This window comes from Dendrobates tinctorius, unplaced genomic scaffold (genome assembly GCF_039654945.1).
Source record: "Dendrobates tinctorius isolate UK_male_01 unplaced genomic scaffold, ASM3965494v1 ptg000127l, whole genome shotgun sequence".
In the NCBI taxonomy this organism is placed as follows: domain Eukaryota; kingdom Metazoa; phylum Chordata; class Amphibia; order Anura; family Dendrobatidae; genus Dendrobates; species Dendrobates tinctorius.
Window position 1 is genome coordinate 16,348,072 of NW_027361795.1, and position 17,472 is coordinate 16,365,543.

Below are 17,472 nucleotides of genomic sequence, written 5' to 3' on the forward strand. Positions count from 1 at the left end.
CATATTCCTTTGGCTTGATTTAACTTGACCAACTCTGCTACATCAAGTATTCACCTCTGTATGGAAGGCATTGTATTGTATTCAATCTGTAATTTAAATAATGATCTATCTCGGCCTTTGCTGCTGGATAGGAATAGGTGTGATAAGCTGCAGTAATGTGTTTCGCTTTGGATAGATACATTTCTGCAAACCCACCTGCTACAAGGCCTGCAGCCCCTTGCCCTCATTACTTCCAGCCTTAATTCAAGCATCCCATGTGTAGTTAAGTTATTGAATTTCTAACACATTCCTGAATCAATGATGGCTATTTTGAAACATTGTCACCCTCTCGTGGCCTACCAACTTTTAAATTTTGAAATTTACTATTAAATTTTATATATATATATATATATATATATATATGTATTTGTGTATATTTATATGAATTCAATAAAACATAAACAATTTATCTGGCGTGTTAATTGAATGTTCGGCCTACATTCACCTGTCTGAGAGTATTCTAGTAGCTTGTAGCAGCTATGCATGCTGCCTGCCTGCAGTAGATAGAATGTGTTCCATCCATGGATCACTGTGATAGAATGTATTCTATTCATGGAACACTTTGACGTGTCACAATGGGCCAATGGATCAATTGGAACACGTGTCACAATGGGCCAATGGAACAATTGTATCACGTGTCACAATGGGCCAATGGAACAATTGGATCACGTGTCACAATGGGCAGCCCAGAGAATTTAACAGCTGCGCAGCAGCATCCAGCTTCAGTTTGATGAGGGAGCCTCAGCAGACAGTTGGGGTGGTGGGGGGTGGTGGGGGGACCACGCTCGTTCTTATCAGTTTAATATCTGATACGTCCCCTATCTGGGGACCATATATTAAATGGATTTTTAGAACAGGGAGATGGAAAGCTTGCTCTATTCACTCCATATATTGCCCCGTCATTGCAGTATCTTTGGGGATGGTGCGCTCTCTCTAAACCGGTTTCCAAAAACAGACTGAATTGAATTGAAACCAAAGCAAGTTGTCTTTTCAAAGCAATATTTGAATGCTTTTTGTCAGGAACACCACACTGCACTAGCTCACTGAGCCAGTGCGCTTGTCCTGAGTACAAAAACAGTGCTCAAAGATACCTGTGGAGCGAGGCAGCAGTGCTGACGATGCGTGCTTCAGACTATCAGGACCTGAAGCACATGACTGCTGGGAGCTGACCTAAGCTCCACAGAGCTAGGAGCTGCAGGGAAACTCCAAGAAAGGTAACTACAGGACAAGTTACCAAGGGGCGTAGACAGGGACATAAACCAGATCAAGCTGGGTCAAAGCACGAGAAAGCAGGACAGTACCAAAGGGTTAGACAGAGCGAATAGTCAGAACTTAGCAATAGATCAGAAAACCAGAGCGGGCAATGGATGGTACAATAGGGACAAACTGTAACGGAGTAACAATAGCCAAGCCAGGAGGTCAGAACCGGAGAAGACAATAATACCAAAATGTGAGACAGAGAACTGAGTGAGCGGACAGACCGGGTAATACACGGGAATAAAACAAGCAATGCAGTATATACGCACACCAGGGGAGTCAGACACAAAGCCAGAATAACAGTATAGCTGACAGGGAATCTTAGTCTGGAGAGAGTATAAATACCCCTCCCAGATCCAAAGAGAGGCCGGCAAAAGTTACCCCTGTGAGAACAGGACATTTACCATGTCCTAACCATGACACTTTTCTCAACTTTGGTTGCTCTGCATTAGTTTTTTCTTGGTCCACGGTGCACATTTCAATTCCTTTGGCTTAATTTAACTTGACCAACTCTGCTACATCAAGTATTCACCTCTGTATGGAAGGCATTGTATTGTATTCAATCTGTAATTTAAATAATGATCTATCTCGGCCTTTGCTGCTGGATAGGAATAGGTGTGATAAGCTGCAGTAATGTGTTTTGCTTTGAATAGATACATTTCTGCATACCCACCTGCAGAAAGGCCTGCAGCCCCTTGCCTTCATTATTTCCCACCTTAATTCAAGTATCCCATGTGTAGTTAAGTTATTCAATTTCTAACACATTTCTGACTCAATGATGGCTATTTTGAAACAATGTCACCCTCTTGTAGCATGCCAACTTTTAAATTTTGAAATTTCTTTTAAATTTTGAATGTATATATATATATATATATATATATATATATATATATATATTTGTGTATATTTATAAGAATTCAATAAAAAAGAAACAATTTATCTGGCGTGTTAATTCAGTGTTCGGCCTACGTTCACCTGTCTGAGAGCATTCTAGTGGCTTGTAGCAGCTATTTGCGCTGCCTGCCTGTAGTAGATAGAATGTGTTCCATTCATGGAACACTGTGATAGAATGTATTCTATTCATGGAACACTTTGACGCGTCACAATGGGCCAATAGAACAATTGGATCACATGTCACAATGGGCAGCCCAGAGTATTTAACAGCTGCGTGGCAGCAGCCAGCTTTGGTCTGCTGAGGGAGCCTCAGCAGACAGTTGGGGGGGAGGGGGGTTGTGGGGGGGAACCACGCTCGTTCTTATCAGTTTAATATCTGAGACGTCCCCTATCTGGGGACCATATATTAAATGGATTTTTAAAATAGGAAGAAGGAAAAAGAGCTTGCTCTATTCACTCCATGAATCGCCCGTCATTGCAGTACCTTTGGGGATGGTGCGGTCTCTCTAAACCGGTTTCCAAAAACAGACTGAATTGAATTGTACACCCACCTGCTACAAGGCCTACAGCCCCTTGCCCTCACTACTTCCCGCCTTAATTCAAGTATCCCATGTGTAGTTAAGTTATTCAATTTCAAAGACATTCCTGACTCAATGATGGCTATTTTGAAACATTGCCACCCTTTTGTGGCCTGCCAACTTTTAAATTTTGAAATTTACTTTTAAATTTTGAATTATATATATATATATATATATATATATATATATATATGTATTTGTGCATATTTATATGAATTTAATAAAAAAGAAAAAAATTATCTGGCGTGTTAATTCAGTGTTCGGCCTACGTTCAACTGTCTGAGAGCATTCTAGTGGCTTGCAGCAGCTATTTGCACTGCCTGCCTGTAGTAGATAGAATGTGTTCCATTCATGGAACACTGTGATAGAATGTATTCTATTCATGGAACACTTTGAGGCGTCACAAGAGGCCAATGGAACAATTGGATCACGTGTCACAATGGGCAAATGGAACATTTGAATCACGTGTCACAATGGGCAGCCCAGAGTATTTAACAGCTGCGCGGCAGCAGCCAGCTTCAGTTTTGCTGAGGGAGCCTCAGCAGACAGTTGGGGGAGGGGGGTTGTGGGGGGGAACCACGCTCGTTCTTATCAGCTTAATATCTGATACGTCCCCTATCTGGGGACCATATATTATATGGATTTTTAGAACAGGGAGAAGGAAAAAGAGCTTGCTCTATTCACCTCATGTATCGCCCTGTCATTGCAGTTTCTTCGGGGATGGTGCGCTCTCTCTAATCCGGTTTCCAAAAGCAGACTGAATTGAATTGAAACGAAAGCAAGTTGTCTTTTCAAAGCAATATTTGAATGCTTTTTTCCCACTTTGGTTGCTCTGCACTAGTTTTTTCTTTGTCCACATTGCACATTTCAAATTCCTTTAGCTTGATTTAACTTGGCCAACTCTGCTACATCAAGTATTATTCACCTCTATATGGAAGGCATCGTATTGTATTCAATCTGTAATTTAAATAATGATCTATCTTGGACTGTTCTGCTTAGTAGGTACAGGTGTGATAAGCTGCAGTAATGTGTTTTGCTTTGGATAGATACATTTCTGCACACCCACCTGCTACAAGGACTGCAGCCCCTTGCCCTCATTACTTCCCGCCTTAATTCAAGTATCCCATGTGTAATTAAGTTATTCAATTTCTAACACATTCCTGACTCAATGATAGCTATTTTGAAACATTGTCACCCTCTCGTGGCCTGCCAACTTTTAAATTTTGAAATTTACTTTTTTTAAATTTTAAATGTATTTATATATATATATATATATATATATATATATATATATATATATATATATACAGTTGTGGCCAAAAGTATTGACACTCCTGCAATTCTGTCAGATAATACTCAGTTTCTTCCTGAAAATTATTGCAAAAACAAATTCTTTGGTATTATTACCTTCATTTTATTGGTCTTAAATGAAAAAACACAAAAATAATTGTCCTAAAGCCAAATTGGATATAATTCCACACCAAACATAAAAAAGAGGGTGGACAAAAGTATTGGCACTTTTCAAAAAATCATGTGATGCTTCTCTAATTTGTGTAATTAACAGCACCTGTAACTTACCTGTGGCACCTAACAGGTGTTGGCAATAAGTAAATCACACTTGCAGCCAGTTGACATGGATTAAAGTTGACTCAACCTCTGTCCTGTGTCCTTGTGTGTACCACATTGAGCATGGAGAAAAGAAAAAAGACCAAAGAACTGTCTGAGGACTGGAGAAACCAAATTGTGAGGAAGCATGAGCAGTCTCAAGGCTGCAAGTTCATCTCCAAAGACTTGAATGTTCCTGTGTCTACCGTGCGCAGTGTCATCAAGAATTTTAAAGCCCATGGCACTGTGGCTAACCTCCCTAGAAGTGGACGGAAAAGAAAAATTGACAAGAGATTTCAACGCAAGATTGTGCGGATGTTGGATAAAGAACCTCGACTAACATCCAAACAAGTTCAAGCTGCCCTGCAGTCCGAGGGTGCAACAGTGTCAACCTGTACTATCCGTCGGCGTCTGAATGAGAAGGGACTGTATGATAGGAGACCCAGGAAGACCCCACTTCTTACCCCGAGACATAAAAAAGCCAGGCTGGAGTTTGCCAAAACTTACCTGAAAAGGACTAAAACGTTTTGGAAGAATGTTCTCTGGTCAGATGAGACAAATGTAGAGCTTTTTGGGCAAAGGCATCAACATAGAGTTTACAGGAGAAAAAAGAGGCATTCAAAGAAAAAAACACGGTCCCTACAGTAAAACATGGTGGAGGTTCCCTGATGTTTTGGGGTTGCTTTGCTGCGTCTGGCACTGGACTGCTTGACCGTGTGCATGGCATTATGAAGTCTGAAGACTACCAACAAATTTTGCAGCATAATGTAGAGCCCAGTGTGAGAAAGCTGGGTCTCCTTCAGAGGTCATGGGTCTTCCAGCAGGACAATGACCCAAAACACACTTCAAAAAGCACTAGAAAATGGTTTGAGAGAAAGCACTGGAGACTTCTAAGGTGGCCAGCAATGAGTCCAGACCTGAATCCCATAGAACACCTGTGGAGAGATCTAAAAATGGCAGTTTGGAGAAGTAACCCTTCAGATATCAGGGACCTAGAGCAGTTTGCCAAAGGAGAATGGTCTAAAATTCCAGCAGAGCATTGTAAGAAACTCATTGATGGTTACCGGAAGCGGTTGGTCGCAGTTATTTTGGCTAAAGGTTGTGCAACCAAGTAGTAGGCTGAGGGTGCCAATACTTTTGCCTGGCCCATTTTTGGAGTTTTGTGTGAACTGATCAATGTTTTGCTTTTTGCTTCATTCTCTTTTGTGTTTTTTCATTTAAAACAAATTAAATGAAGATAATAATACCAAAGAATTTGTGTTTGCAATCATTTTCAGGAAGAAACTGAGCATTATCTGACAGAATTGCAGGGGTGTCAATACTTTTGGCCACAACTGTATATATATATATTTATGTATTTGTGTATATTTATATGAATTCAATAAAAAAGAAACAATTTATCTGGTGTGTTAATTGATTGTTGGGCCTACGTTCACCTGTCTGAGAGTATTCTAGTGGCTTGTAGCAGCTATGTGGGCTGCCTGCCTGCAGTAGATAGAATGTGTTCCATTCAAGGAACACTGTCATAGAATGTATTCTATTCATGGAACACTTTGATGTGTCACAAGAGGCCAATGGAACAATTGGATCACGTGTCACAATGTGCAGCGCAGAGAATATAACAGCTGCACGGCAGCAGCCAGCTTCAGTCTGCGGAGGGTGCCTCAGCAGACAGTTGGGGGGGTGGGGGGGAACCACACTCATTCTTATCATTTTAATTTCTGATATGTCCCCTATCTGGGGACTAGTGTTGAGCGACTTTTGTTTTTTTAGGGTCGAGTTTCGTTTCATGAAACCCGACTTTTCCAAAAGTCGGGTCGAGCAAAATCGGCCGACTACAGTGAAAAGTCGGGGTCGTCCCGAAACACGAAACCCAATGTAAGTCAATGGAGAATTAAAGTCGGCAGTGAGAGGAGGACAGGAAGCACACCAACAGTGCCCATTTGAATGCCAAAATCATAAATTCTTGTTACTGAAGCTTGTCAACTTTAATTAACTTCATAATACTAGTTACGCACTGAAAAATGGGGGTTATTTGGCTACAGTTGTGGGGGGGGGCTGGCTCCAGGTTTTCGTGGGCCCAGGGCTAAAGAGCGCCCCTTTAACACATGCCACAACTCATGATGCTCCGATACGGTAGAGAAATAGCAGTATAGTACAATGAAAAATACTTCACTTCTTACATCTCATGACTGATATCCATTTTAAATTCTCCAATACCTCCAAAAACGAACAGTATATAACTCCATACAGTATTATGGCCAGCGCTTAGTGGGCTATATAGAGTAATGAGGCCCATATATTTCTCCATACGGAATCATTATTCCTATATAATGTTTCAAACCGTATATGATGAGCTCCACATAATGCTATAGTATATGTTGGTCCCAATGGATGAAGCTCCACTGTCTTATGGGCCCAAATAATGCTCCATATATAATGGGCCCAATTTCTACTGCTCTAGTGTATAATGGGCCCTGTAAATGCTGCTCCAGTGTCTGATGTCCACCTTTGAAATGCTCCAGTGTATGGTGGGCCCCATATATCATTCACCAGAGTACAGTGCTCCCCAAAAATTGCTGTCCCAACATTGAAAACAATTACATAAGTCTCCTTGCTAGGGAATCCCTGCACTACTCTGAACTTCTTGTCGTCCCCATCTTCCATATCACTGCACTTGGCTGTTTAGGCCCTCCCACCGGCAGAGACACTTTTGCGTACTATGCGGTGCCCTGTGCCAGTGCCATCGCCCATGAGTATACCCCCCCACCTGCTCAAGGAACCTGCACTTTCATCTGCACCTTCCTCTTTGTCACCGTGTAAGGTGGTATAGTATGCGGGAAGGGGAACCTGAGTTTCCTCTGGGTCAGATTCTGGCTGTGTAGAGTGCGAGGGGAATGTAGTGGTCTGGGTCAATGTACCAGCAGCATCATCCAGCAGTGGCTGGGCCTCAGTGCACTTGTGGCATCCCCAAGAGTATGGTCGCCACTGTGGCATTGCCTTCCTCCTAGGGAGTGTGTTGTCAAGCTTGGGAGCAACGAAGGATCTCTCTAGCAGTGAAACCAACACAGAACACATTTCCCACTCCAGGCCAGCAGGGAGACCTCTGAACCTGACTGCTGAGAAGCTGCTCTCTGTGGTCGGGAGGAGGTAAGTTAGGGCACTCTGTGCAGGGAAGGGGAAGTGTGTGGACGTGAGAAGGGGAGCTGGAGGATGAGCAGAGTTAAGGCTCACTCCTAGCTGGAGCGCATGGTCCGGATTCCGGTCTCCGAGTTTGTAGGGACACTGACGTTCCTGCAGCAGAAACCAGGGGAAGTAGCAGCTATAAATGCTCTGCACCCAACTAAGGCTCGGAGGCCCCAGCATCGACGTGTGTGAGGCAGAAGGAAAAGGCTACAGCTGTCTGCCATACAAGTAAAGTCTGAGGAACATCTGTTAGACAGGAGGCATTTCAGTGAACCACGGTCCTGTGAGTGCTTCCCCCACAAGCGCTAGAAAGGAGACATTCAGAAAGGTACATGTTGGCGGAGTGTTGGAAGGGAGCTTTCCATTCTGGTCCCGGAGGTTGGCAGAGGTCCTGACCCGGAGGACACAGCACGGAGGCAGGCATCTGTGTAACCTGCAGACTGTGAGTAAAGCTTTGGAACTGCACGCTCTGGTGTCCTACAGTTATTCCAGCACCGCTACATCTGGGTACCAGCACCTACACCGCCTGTGCCTTTCCCCCATCACTACATCTACACTTCCCTGGGACTCCAGCTCCACCTGTGGGGAGCTTCACCATCTTTGCTGCACAACACCATCAGTCCCAGAGGATCTGCATGCAGCGTCGGCCTAACATCTATGTTGCAGAACACCACGGGTGGCGTCAAACTATCTATATAAACTCTTTACCATTATACCACGCCATTTACATGGGCGCCCAGGGCCACCGTCTGGGTCACCGCTGCTGTGTCACATCCCACTGACACCGGCCCGGTACCGAGTACCCCACAGCCCTGGGAGGGCGACCCATATGCCGACTGCTGATCGGGCGGCGTTATTCCCACAAACCTCCAAACAGCGTCCCTGAAGGCAAAGTTTTTGGTTTCCGGGGGCAGTATGATTGCAAAGCTGAACCTTAAAGGAATGTCCAAAAGGGCACCACCAGGAGTGGAGCCTGTGGCTTAATTGGACTGCACCCGGGAAACCACTACCATACAAGCTACAGAAAAGATGGACAGATTGCAAGCTTTGTCAATTCTGTGTGTGGTGTGGTATGTCCGTTTGTAGTTGTGCTAGCGATTTCTCAGCTTTATTCCGTTAACGACCGAGACTCCGTCATGGCCCCGCGGTACGCGTCAAGCTTACTAGAGGGATACGCGAGGCTGTGGCACGTGAGATCGAGCAATAACAGGTCTAGCATTCCAGTACATGTCCGGGGCTGCATGCACGCTACACTGAAAGGACCAGCTTTTGTCGCTTACAGGTGCAGATAACCTGCTGAACTCCGTTAGTGATGGGGATCTGGGATTCAGATTATTCCCCGCGAACGATGATTTCCCAGTAAGTTCAGGTCAACCGCAATTCCGGAGTTAGGCCTAACCGTCATTCCTGAAAAAATTACGTGTCCAAACCACAGGTGCTGTAGCTTGCTTAAGAGCTCGGCAGCCGTTTTCAGGCCCAGTATGGATTCAACAACATTATAGAAAGTTGATAAAGGGTACAGTTTCACAGGATAACATGTATGTATGTATGTAGCCTAGTTTACACATTAAAAATATATGTCTATAGATCAGGAGGCAGACTCAGATGTTCTCAGGCCCAGTATGGATTTGACCAGATTGTACAAAGTTGAGAAAGGTACTTTATCACTGGATAGCAGGTATATATCGCATAGTTTAAACATGTAAAATCTCCGTGTTCTCAGTATGGATTACACAGCAATCTAAAAAGTGGAAAAATGGAAATGCATTTGAGGCGTACACAACTATATACTTTTGGTGTTATTTTTAAATCTTCATATATATTTCTGTCTCAGTAATACAGTCCAGCCTCTCCGCAATAGGAAATGAGATGCATACAATTACTGACATAAAGGCTAGTGATTGCAAAAATCTAGGAATTACTACGGTATTCACGAGAAAAACTTCCATCACAATTCTCATAGGCGATGCTGACCCTCAATTAATTTGTGTGTGAAAACATTTTTTTGTGAATAAAGTCTTGCTGTATCGCACTTCCGTTGATTCCATCACTGTTATCTCAATCCAATTTTTATCACAGGGAGCGATGTAAACATGGTGATCACTGGCTATCATGATCTGTCACGTAACTTTGGAGTGCAAAAGACAGAAGCCACAGGCCGTAGGCGATTCTATTTGATTGGCATGAGAGGGCACATTTTGAAATGTGCGCCGGAATGTCACACGTTTGTGAGTAGGAAAACTGTGAAAGCTGATGATAAACCACCACTGCATGTAATTGTGAGTCGACGTCCATAAGAAATGGAAGCCACTGATCATCTGGAGCTAGAGCCCGGCCAGCAGGACAGGGCATAGCTACATCTTAACCATCATCTTTCAGTTCAATCAATTTGTAGTGGCAGTCCCAGTGAAGGATTTGACAGCCCTGACTACACTGCGGAGGAGCAGGAAGCGGTAAACATTGCAAATGCTGGGGCCCTGCCCAAGCAAGGGGGCACACTCATGGGCGTCGGTACTGGCACTGGGCCCCTCATAGTACGGCGGTGTGTCTGACGGCGGGTGTGCACCACCACTGTCAGAGACACTTGATTGCACTATGAGGGACCCTATGCCAGTGCCCGCGCCCAAGAGTCGGCCTACCCACCTGTCCAGGGCAACGGCACTCGCACGGTTTTGTGCGCTAGGTGGTGACCCCGGCCATGGGGGGGGGCGCCCACTTAGGGAGGTTTACAAAGTGGCATATGTAGATGTGGGTCATTCAGCTGCTGCAAAAGGCGAAATAGGTCAAGTTCGCGGAATAGGAGGAGGACCACAGCAAGCCATTTTTCTGGCAACCTATGTGTCATCAAGGGAAGGTGGGACAAAATCATTGGAAACCCATGCATGGTTCATTTTAATGAAGGTTAGGTCATCCACATTTTGGGTTGACAGACGGGTCCTTTTTTCTGTCAGGATTGATCCAGCTGCACTGAAGACTCTTTCCGATAGCACACTTGCAGCTGGGCAAGCGAGCTCCTGTAAGGCATATTGTGACAATTCAGGCCAGGTGTCCAGTTTAGCTGCCCAATAGTCAAAGTGGAATGACCTGTGCGGGAGAACATCGATATGGGAGGAAAAGTAGTTGTTAACCATAGTTGACAACTGCTGTCTCCTGTCACTTTCCATCGATGCAGTATTACCAGTTGTGTGAGCGGTCCGTGAAAAATCAGTCCACAACATTGTCATGAAACCCCTGTCTCCAACGCCACTTCTGCTGTGTGCACCACGAACACCTCTGCCAACTGCCCCCGGCCCGTACGGCTCGTGTGAGAACCATCACCGCTGCTGTGTGCTGGGAATGCCTCAACCAACCGGTTAACCAGAGTTGCTTGTTTAGTAGCCAATATTAGGTCAAGGTTCTCCTGTGGCATGATGTTTTGTAATTTGCCTTTATAGCGTGGATCCAGGATGCTGGCCAACCAGTAGTGGTCATCGTTCATCATTTTGGCAATGCGTGGGTCCCTTTTTAGGATCTGCAAGGCATAATCTGACATGTGGGCCAATGTTCCCGGTGTCAATGATGCACTGCGAGTGCTGGGTGGTGGAGCACTTTCTGGCAAATCCACATCCCTCCAGTCACGCACAAACCCTGTACCAGACCTTGCCACGCCAACATTTTCACTTGCCCCACGAGATGCATCCTCCTCCCCTAAGTAATCATCCCCATCATCATCCTCCTCCTCCTCTTCTTCCTCCACCTCGTCCAGGAGAGGTCCCTGAGCAGACAATGCCTGAATGTCATCAAGGATTCCCTCCACCTCTTCCTCCTCGTCAACATTGGCTGCAGACGCCTGCTCCTTAAGGTGCATCAAAGTTTGCATGAGCAGACGCATAAGTGGGATGCTCATGCTTAGGATGGCGTCGTCTGCACTTACCAGCCGTGTGCATTCCTCAAAACACTGAAGGACTTTACAGGGGTCTTTCAGCTTCGACCACTGCACACCAGTCAACTCCATGTCTGCTCTCAAAGTGCCTGGCCGTGTATCCTTCCACAAATGCATTATGGCCTGCATCTGCTCGCACAGCCGCTCAACCATGTGCAGGGTGGAGTTCCACCTTGTTGCAATGTCGATAATGAGGCGGTGGTTGGGAAGGTGGAGCAATCGCTGCAGCTTCTGCATACAAATGGAGTGTACAGTCTTCGCACCTTCTGGAGCAGGGCTGTTAACTCTGGATAATTATTGAGGAAGCACTGCACCACCAGGTTCAAGGTGTGAGCCAAGCAAGGTATGTGGCTGAGTTTTGAAAGGGCTACGGCTGCCACAAAATTACGGCCGTTATCACTAACTACCTTGCCTGCCTCAAGATGTACACTGCCCAGCCATGACTCAGTTTGTCGCTTCAAGTACTCGGCCAGCACCTCGGCGGTGTGTCTGTTGCCCAAACACATCATCTGCAACACAGCCTGCTGACGCTTTCCACTAGCTGCTCGATAGGGGGACACCTTGTGTGCAACAGTGGCAGCTGCAGATGGAGTGCTCGTACGACTGCGCTCTGTGGACAAGCTTTCGCTTCTGGAGGAGGAGGAGGAGGAGGGTCGAATGCCTACAGCCAACTGTTTCCTATACCGTGGGCTAGGCAGCACTGTCCCACCACCGCTGTCCCCTGTGGACCCTGCATCCACCACAATAACCCAGTGCGCAGTGATGGACACATAGCGGCCCTGGCCATGCCGACTGGACCATGCATCAGTTGTGAGGTGCACCTTTCCACTCACTGACTGCTTGAGTGCATGGACAATGCGGTCTTTCACATGATGGTGGAGGGCTGGGATGGCTTTGCGATAGAAGAAGTGGCGACTAGGTAGGTCAAAGCATGGTACTGCGCTTTCCACCAACCGATGGGGCATCATCTCTAACGAGATCAGTTTGGCAATGTGGACGTTCAAACCCAGTGTACGCGGATGAGAGACTGAGTACTTTCTTGACCTACTCATAGTGTCTGGGAGGGTGAGCTGGACTTGAGACCTGCATATGGTGGAAGTAGCGGTGGACAGGGCGGACTGAGAGAGGGTTGATGATGGTGATGGAGTTGGTGTTCTTTCTGATGGCCTAGATTCAGTCTTTCGTTAATATAACAGTGGGATTCCCTTGCTGCTGTGGCCTTGCAACGACACCTCAACATTTGCTGCTGTGCTAACCGGTGGGCTTACAGTGGGGGAAACAATGTAGCGTTGCTGGCTACCTTCTTTGTGATCAGTTGCACATGTGGTACTTGAGGTTTGGTGTTGTGTCCACGCTTGCAAGTGCATGGTGGTTAAATGTCTAAGCATGCAACTGGTATTCAAATTTTTCAGATTTTTCCCTCGGCTAAAGGTCTTTGCGCACTTCTTACAGATAACCTTGGCCTGATCATGAGGATTTTGTTCAAAAAAGTGCCACACTGCACTCTTCCTACTTTGGCAGACATTTTGCGGCCTAGCATGCTGTGATATTTTGACCCTCTGGACAAGCTGTCCAGCAACTCTTTTGATTTTTGGAACCTGTCTTTGGAGTGCTCCGGGCCTGCCAGATAACAGCTGTTGCGATGTCGATGTCTGCTGTGGATGCTCCTCCTCCTCATCTGAGCTATTGGAAGCAGCACCCTCTTCCCCCAATGGATGCCAATCTGGGTCAACAACTGGGTCATCCATCACCTCCTCTTCAATGTCATGTGCACCTTCCTCTTTGTCACCGTATATGGTGGTATAGTGTGCGGGAAGGGGCACCTGAGTCTCATCAGGGTCAGAATCTGGCTCTGTACACTGCGAGGACAATGTAGTGCTCTGAGTGAATGTACCAGCAGAATCATCTATCAGTGGCTGTGCATCAGTGCACTCCATGTCAGATTCATCTTGGCCTGGGTAATTCACCATTTCACTTGATAATCCAGGCATGGTATGTGAAAACAGCTCCTTGGAGTAATCAGTAGTATGGCTTGCGTCATCCTTCAATCTTGGTTGGGGTGAAGGACACAAGGAAAGGTGTGGTTCATGAACATGAGCCTCCAATGACGACTCAGTGCTTTTATTTTTTACAACTTCAGAAGAGGAGGCGATAGAGCTGGAGGCTGAGTCAGTAATGTAAGACAAAACTTTTTCCTGAAGCTCTGGCTTTAAAAGCGGTTTGCCAACTCCTAGAAAACTAAGCCTTCGATGCCTTGTGGAGCCAGACGATGACGCAGGCTCAACACCTCCTGCATTCGGTCCTATTTTGCTTTTGCCACTACCATCAGATCCACCACCAACACCATCATTACCAGCTGCCAACCCCCGTGAAATTCCACGGCCTCTTCCACCAGCCTTCCTCATTTTTGGTAGAAATGTAGACAAAATCCAACAAACTATATAGTAATGTAAAACAAGGTACAAGGTGTCTATAGGACAGGGGAGATTTTGAATTTCTGCACACACTTGTGGACACTGGACACTTTTGGATTGTGTGAGGCCCACTGAATATCACAGTGCTATGTCACAGGCTCGATGTCGCAGGTGTGAAAATTGTCACTAGAGGATAACGGAGATTTTGAATTTCTGCACACACTTGTGGACACTGGACACTTTTGGATTGTGTGTGGCCCACTGGATATCACAGCGCTATGTCACAGGCTCGATGTCGCAGGTGTGAAAAATGTCACTAGAGGATAATGGAGATTTTGAATTTCTGCTCAAACTTGTGGACACTGGACACTTTTGGATTGTGTGAGGCCCACTGAATATCACAGCGCTATGTGACAGGCTCGATGTCGCAGGTGTGAAAAATGTCACTAGAGGATAACGGAGATTTTGTATTTCTGCACACACTAGTGGACACTGGACACTTTTGGATTGTGTGAGGCCCACTGAATATCACAGCGCTATGTCACAGGCTCGATGTCGCAGGTGTGAAAAATGTCACTAGAGGATAACGGAGATATTGAATTTCTGCACACACTTGTGGACACTGGACACTTTTGGATTGTGTGAGGCCCACTGAATATCACAGCGCTATGTCACAGGCTCGATGTCGCAGGTGTGAAAAATGTCACTAGAGGATAACGGAGATTTTGAATTTCTGCACACACTTGTGGACACTGGACACTTTTGGATTGTGTGAGGCCCACTGAATATCACAGCGCTATGTCACAGGCTCGATGTCGCAGGTGTGAAAAATGTCACTAGAGGATAACGGAGATTTTGAATTTCTGCACACACTTGTTCCTTGGGGGGTCTAGTTTCCAAAATGGTGTCATTTGTGGGGGTTTCTACTGTTTTGGTACATCAGGGGCTTTCCAAACACGACATGGTGTCCGATCTCAATTCCAGCCAAAAATGTCAAATGGCGCTGCTTCCCTTCCGAGCTCTGCCATGCGCCCAAATAGTCATTTACACCAACATATGGGGTATCAGTGTACTCTGGACAAATTGCACAATAACTTTTAGGGACCTATTACCCTTGGAAAAATAAAAATTGGGGGTGAAAAGATCATTTTTGTGGAAAAAATATGATTTTTTAATTGTACCGCTGAACGTTATAAACTTCTGTGAAGCCCTTGTGGGTTCAAAGTTCTCACCACATATCTAGATAAGTTCCTTGGGGGGTCTAGTTTCCAAAATGGGGTCACTTGGGGGGGTTTCCACTGTTTAGGTACATCAGGGGCTCTCCAAACACGACATGGCGTCCGATCTGAATTCCAGCCAATTTTGCATTGAAAAAGTCAAATGGCGCTCTTTCCCTGCTGAGGTCTGCCATGCGCCAAAACAGTGGTTCCCCCCCACATATCAGGTATCGGCGTACTCAGGACAATTTGCACAATAACTTTTGCAGTCCAATTTCTCCTCTTACCCTTGGTAAATTAAAAAAAATTGAACCTGAAGTATTTTTTTAGTGAAAAAAAGTTAAATGTTCATTTTTTTTTAAATATTCAAAAAATTCCTGTGACGCACCTAAAGGGTTAATAAACTTCTTGAATGTGGTTTTTAGCACCTTAAGGGGTGCAGTTTTTAGAATGGTGTCACTTTTGGGTATTTTCTATCATATAGAACCCTCAAAGTGGCTTCAAATGTGATGTGGTCCGTAAAAATTAAATGGTGTTGCAAAAATGAGAAATCACTGGTCAACTTTTAACCCTTATAACTTCCTAACAAAAAAAAATTTTGGTTTCAAAATTGTGCTGATGTAAAGTAAACATGTGGGAAATGTTACTTATTCAGTTTTTTGCATGCTATATCTCTGTGATTTAAGGGCATAAAAATTCAAAGTTGGAAAATTGCGAAATTTTCAAAATTTTCGCCAAATTTCAGTTTTTTTCACAAATAAACGCAAGTTATTTGAATGAAATTTTACCACTAACATGAAGTACAATATGTCTTGAGAAAACAATGTCAGAATTACCAGTATCCATGGAAGCGTTTCAGAGTTATTACCTCATAAAGGGACAGTGGTAAGAATTGTAAAAATTGGCCTGGTCATTAACGTGCAAACCACCCTTGGGGCTTCACGACCAATGACGCCACATAGGCGTCATGAAACCTGGTTCAAATCTGACCAGTGACGCCTATGTGGCGTCATGACTTTAAAGCCCCCCTGCGGGTCGGGTGACCGGGGTCACTGAAAGGTCACCCGACCCGCAGATACAGGGGGCTTTGTAATTCACCACAGGGGGTGTGCCTTCGCCCCCACGTGGCTACGATCGCTCTGATTGGCTGTTAAAAGTGAAACAGCCAATCAGAGCGATAGTAATATTTCATCAATGAAAATTGATGAAATATTACAATCCAGCCATGTCCGATGCTGCTGTAGCATCGGACATGGCTGGAGACACCGATTCCACCCCCCCCACCGGCGATCGCCCCCCCGCAACTGAATGACAGCGGCGATCTGCCGCCGCTGTCATCATCTGCCCCCCTCCCATTCCCTCTGCTCCCCGCCAGCCTCCGATCCCCCCCTCACCCCCCCGGTACCTTCGGTGTCCCCCCGTCCCTCCCGGTGTCCCTCGGGTCCGGATGATGGGCGCCGCCGTCTTTGAAAATGGCGGGCGCATGCGCAGTGCGCCCGCCCGAATCTGCCGGCTGCAGATTCCATTCTTTCATTTTGATCACTCTCACAGTGATCAAAATGAAAGAAAAAGTAAATAAACCCCCCGATTATCACCCCCATAGGTAGGCAGAACTAATAAAATAAAGATAATATTTTTTTTTTTTTTTTCCAATAGGGTTAGGGTTAGGGTTGAAAAGAGGGTTAGGGTTAGGGTTAGGGTTGAAAAGAGGGTTAGGGTTAGGGTTGAAAAGAGGGTTAGGGTTGAAAAGAGGGTTAGGGTTGGAAAGAGGGTTAGGGTTGGAAAGAGGGTTAGGGTTAGGATTGGAAAGAGGGTTAGGGTTGGAAAGAGGGTTAGGGTTGGAAAGAGGGTTAGGGTTGGAAAGGGTTAGGGTTGGAAAGAGGGTTAGGGTTGGAAAGAGGGTTAGGGTTGGAATTAGGGTTAGGGTTGGAATTAGGGTTAGGGTTGGAATTAGGGTTAGGGTTGGAATTAGGGTTAGGGTTGGAATTAGGGTTAGGCTTGTGGTTAGGGTTATGGCTAGGGTTGGGATTAGTGTTTGGGGTCTGTTGGGGTTAGGGTTATGGTTAGGGTTGGAATTAGGGTTAGGGATGTGTTGGGGTTAGGGCTGTGGTTAGGGGTGTGTTGGGGTTAGGGCTGGAGTTAGAATTGAGGGGTTTCCACTGTTTAGGCACATCAGGGGGTCACCAAACGCGACATGGTGCAACCATTGATTCCAGCCAATTTTGCGTTCAAAAAGTTAAACGGTGCTTCCTCCCTTCCAAGCCCCGACGTGTGCCCAAACAGTGGTTTACCCCAACATATGGGGTATCAGCGTACTCAGGAAAAATTGCACAACAACTTTGGGGGTCTAATTTCTCCTG

At 45.6% G+C, this 17,472-nt stretch overlaps 3 non-coding genes across 3 annotated transcripts; all 3 read left to right on the plus strand.

The window, feature by feature from the left end:
• The first annotated feature begins 787 nt into the window (after positions 1-787).
• LOC141047496 (U2 spliceosomal RNA) lies at positions 788-972 on the plus strand. Its single transcript, XR_012219820.1, has one exon. It is a non-coding gene; the product is annotated as a U2 spliceosomal RNA (small nuclear RNA).
• Positions 973-2,506: 1,534 nt separating this feature from the next.
• On the plus strand, positions 2,507-2,696 carry LOC141047500 (U2 spliceosomal RNA). The gene has a single exon (XR_012219824.1). It is a non-coding gene; the product is annotated as a U2 spliceosomal RNA (small nuclear RNA).
• Positions 2,697-3,313: 617 nt separating this feature from the next.
• LOC141047507 (U2 spliceosomal RNA) lies at positions 3,314-3,502 on the plus strand. The gene has a single exon (XR_012219827.1). It is a non-coding gene; the product is annotated as a U2 spliceosomal RNA (small nuclear RNA).
• The last annotated feature ends 13,970 nt before the right edge of the window (positions 3,503-17,472 follow it).